At 31.9% G+C, this 4,506-nt stretch overlaps 1 protein-coding gene across 2 annotated transcripts in view; it reads right to left on the reverse strand.

Annotated features, from left to right (window-relative positions):
- The window catches only part of LOC122519757 (pseudouridine-metabolizing bifunctional protein C1861.05), a 49,535-nt gene that overhangs the window by 9,649 nt on the left and 35,380 nt on the right, over positions 1-4,506 (reverse strand). The gene's annotated exons all lie outside the window — the stretch shown is intronic.

Raw genomic sequence — 4,506 nt, forward strand, 5'->3', positions numbered from 1 at the left:
TTTTTCTTTTTTCTTAACATCAATGCATTTAAAATACATATTTGTTTATTTAAACGTACAACACAATAATGGATCATTCTATACATACACACACCTATATATATATTCTATATTTGCTTAATTACGTTCGATAGTTTATACGTAAAACACTTTTGATATTTTCTTTTACGATAATCTATTGAGAAGGCCGAATCTGGTTATGATTTTCATACATATACATATATATGTACATATATATGTAAGTATATATATATATATATATGTATTGCTTTATATAGGTAGTTGTTTCTCGCGATCGATAGCTTTGAAAAAGACTCATTTTTTTTTTTTTTCTAACCACACTAACCACGTACGATCACGATCGTTCAGTACGATACACTTTCACGCGCGTGGGCGTGTATATCTCATCCAGATGGCGAATATAACCGGTTTGATATAGGAAAATGTGCATCGCTTGCACATATGGTCTTCTCTCTATCCCCCTATCCTCCCCCCCACTCCCCCATTCCCACTCCCACTCCCACATATATCCGAGGAATATTATGTATTTCGATCGAAGTTACTGTCCTGAAAATGTACTATTACACTTATTAGTCTAATATCTATCAAGCATATATATTTTATTTTTTCTATTTTTTTTTTCTTTTTTCTTTTTATTAATCAACGATTATCATTTTAATTTTAAACGCGCGTTGTTACCTTTCACGATTTTTTCATATCGAGAATTATTTTATTCGACGATTCATTTTTAATCCTTTCGATCTTAGTAATACGATAATGAAAGGAGGACTGTGTTTAAATTAATTGTTAACTACGTGCTGATAAACTGTTGTTTAACAATAATTTTTTTTATTGTCAATATCAACGTTGCTGTTGTTTTTATTGTTTTTTTTCTCCTTCTTCTTCTTCTTAAAAATCAAAACTTTTTAGATTTTCATAAATGGAAACGCGCGCGACTGATGAACATTTTGCTTTTTATTATTCGAAAAATGTGTAATTCTCGTTACGTTATAGAAACACAAAACGATCTTACACGAAAATATGAATAATTTTTTTTTAAATATTTTTCTTTATGAATATAAAAAGAACTTTCTTTTATAATATATAAAACGAACGACTCTTTATATAACATTTAATGGAGTACTTTCCTCGAGTTTGTGGATCGAAAATGTTAGATGATGAAAAAAGTGAAAAAGAAAGAAAAAGAAAAAAAAAAGTAGAGAGAAAAAAGACATCGTCAACGAGAGGTGAGAGTCCCTATGGAAAGGGAAAAAAAACCCATACTCAAAAAAAAAAAAAAGAAAATCCCCCATCGAACGTGATCAGCGATTAAAAAAAAAGAAAAGAAACCGGACGGCGAGTGTGTTTCTCACCTATTCCCATTTCTCTTCCTCGTTTTTTTCTTTTTCGTAAAAAGATGATAGAAACACTTGAGAAATTCGGGCACGTTTTGAAGTTGGACAGGAGTGGGGGGGAGGGAGTATTGTTTAAACGTTAAGTCAGTGATAAATCGTTGACAACACTCCGTAGGTTTCTCATTCGGGATTCCGTATTCGACATTATCGTATGAATAACTGACCAGTTTGTCGGACTATAGTCGAGGTATCATTACACATGGTACTACATAGTTGAAAGGAAAAGGGGTAAGGGTAAGGGTAAGGGTAGGGTAGAAGAACAAAGAGGTATATCGTCTAGCAGACAACCAACCCGATCGAGGGAAAGGAGTTCTCCTCCTTTAGGTCATTTATCCTCCAACCAGGTGGACAAAATGGAGAATCGTTTGACCTTTCGTGGAACGTCATAAATCGTACTCGATTCATACCACCCCTAACATAAGACGAAGGGGTTCTCTCTCTCTCTCCCTCTCTTTCTCTTTGGTTTCTAACTGTTACGGTCTTCTTTGTGTCTGTCACCAAATTGGTTCTCCTTGCTCTTTTGTGGTGGTGGTGGTGATGGTGGTGGTGGTGGTAGTAGTAGTAATGCAATATCGAGAATGAAAATGTTCTTTCTCTCTATATAAGATAAAAGAGATTTAGAGAGAGAAGAGGTAAAATGGAAGAAGAAAATAAGAAGTAGAAGAAGAGGAATCGTTACGTTTTACCTTGGCTCGTGTAATATCGATCGATTTATATCGATCGATTCGTCAATCCAACTAACGTAGAATATATATATATATGTATATGTATTCTACGTATTCTACGTATCTATTCTATAAATAGATATATATATATCTTTTTATTCTATTTATTCTATGATATACATCTTTTTATTCTATTTATTCCATGTATTTGAAATTAACCGTGTGTACACGCTTAATTATGATTTTTTCTTTTCTTTTTTTTTTACACGATAGATACGTTACCGAAATATATACGTGTAAGATTATATTTATTTATATAAATTATTAAAAAATATAAAAAATTATTTATATATATATATACGTATATAAATTTATCGAAAGATAGAAGTCCTGAGAAATTAGTAAAAATAATACAAGAAATAATGAGTTTATTTTTACTAAAATTGTTTTCTTACATTAGAATTTGAATAATCGATCGTGTTAAACAAACTAAAAAAAAAAGAAAAAAGGTACATGTAAAAATATAATTGAAAGTAGGGGTTCGTTATTGGTATACCTTTCAATTTATAAGAACGTTTGATGTATTAGGCATCGGATGGTGGATTCATCATCAACTTTATTACTCACTCGAGTTAGTTAGTTTTCTTTTTCTTATTTTATTTATCTTTCAATATCAAGCACCATACACGGAGATGGTCCTAATCAACTCGTAGGTGTTAGAGACCCTCTAATTTAAAAATAATAAAAGAAAGAAAAATGAAAAAGAAAAACGACACACCACCTATCGAACTCCTCCTCCTTGACTCTCTTTTAAGTTCTCTTCTTCCACTTATACACGTTTGAAATATAAAAAAAAGGGAACTTCGTTCTCGCTTATTCAAAAGCGTAGTGTATTCTTAACACACACACACACACACATTCGTTTATATTTTTCTTCCTTCGTATTTATGTCAAACGAAAATCTTTAGAAAATAAATGAACTTGATTATCCTTTTTATCTTTTTTTTTTAAGATTTTCTTACAAAAAAAATTAGATTCAAATTTCAGATTTTAATTACTTTGCGTATATACATATATGTGTGTGTGTGTGTGTGTGTGTGTCGCGTGAGTTTCGTATCTTACGATTACACGAAGTAAATATGGATTCGTAATAAGGACGAAAGGAGAAGTTTATGAATCGTTAAGTCCGAAGGGAAAGCGTTTTCATAAGACGGGGAACACGTGACAGGGATAATTTACAGTAGAAACTCCCTTCCTCCCTTTTCCTACATCTTGGTGGACGACAGTAGAATATCATAATGTAGTAACACGTATATACAGTAGTAGTAGTAGTAGTAGTAGTAATAGTAGTAATAGTAGTAAATTTCTTAGTATTAGTAGGGGAGTATTAAAAAAAAAAAAATAAAATGTATACTTCACGTTCGAGATTATTAGATATTCGTGCGACAAGGTGTGGTGGTGGTGGTAGGGGAACGGGAAATAAAAGAAATAATAACGGGTTATTATTTTTATTTTAGAATCTATTTCACGTGTAGAAAAGAATAGGATTTATTATTCGAAATAACGGTAAAAAGGGATATATATATATATATTTATATAGCAATATTAAATGGAAATACATTTGAAATTTGATACTTGATGGTTTGCCAGGAATACATTCGACGAGGTAAAACAAATGCACACGTGTGACCTGGTCCTCGTTACTTTAGAACCATTATTGTTTCATAATTGAAATTTCAATCAGAAATCTTTTGCAGACGTTAATATTAATACATTAGTATTACTCTATTAAGTTTAAAAATAAAGAGGGAGAATAAATTTTCATTCGTAACATTTTGCTGAATTTATCCGTCAGTTATTCACTTTCCTTATGCCTTCCGACTAAACCTAACCTTAAAAACTTAAAAACTTTTTCAAAATTGTCCTTATATCTCCTTCATTATCCACAGTTATCCTAGATCATAAATAGAAATAAAAAATAAAAAAAGGAACGATTTTGAATTAATAAGATGTAATCTCTGTTTGTGCAGATATCAACTGATTTCGGTTCGGTCAAGAAAAAACGATCGTGCAGTATCAATATTATCATCACCATCATCATCATAATCAGCATCATCATCAACATCATCATCATCAGCAGCAGCAGTAACAAGAACAGCAGCAACTGTTTGAAGAGACAACGGTTTCTCATCTAAACAGATTTACAATGAACAAGGAACCATCGTGTTGGGGTAGAGGGTGCCTCGCGTGACACACGTCTTTCCTCGGTTTTTTTTCACCAGGAGACGAAGTGTCCTGGTCTCGTTCGGCCACGCTTCGTCTCCTTCTCCTCTTCCTTTTCTTCTTCTTCTTCTTCTACTACTATTTATATTATTATTCATTTTTAACCACCACTTTCTATTTTGTTTTCTTTTCCTTTCCAACTT

This window comes from Polistes fuscatus, unplaced genomic scaffold, assembly GCF_010416935.1.
Source record: "Polistes fuscatus isolate 324 unplaced genomic scaffold, CU_Pfus_HIC Scaffold3, whole genome shotgun sequence".
NCBI lineage: Eukaryota > Metazoa > Arthropoda > Insecta > Hymenoptera > Vespidae > Polistes > Polistes fuscatus.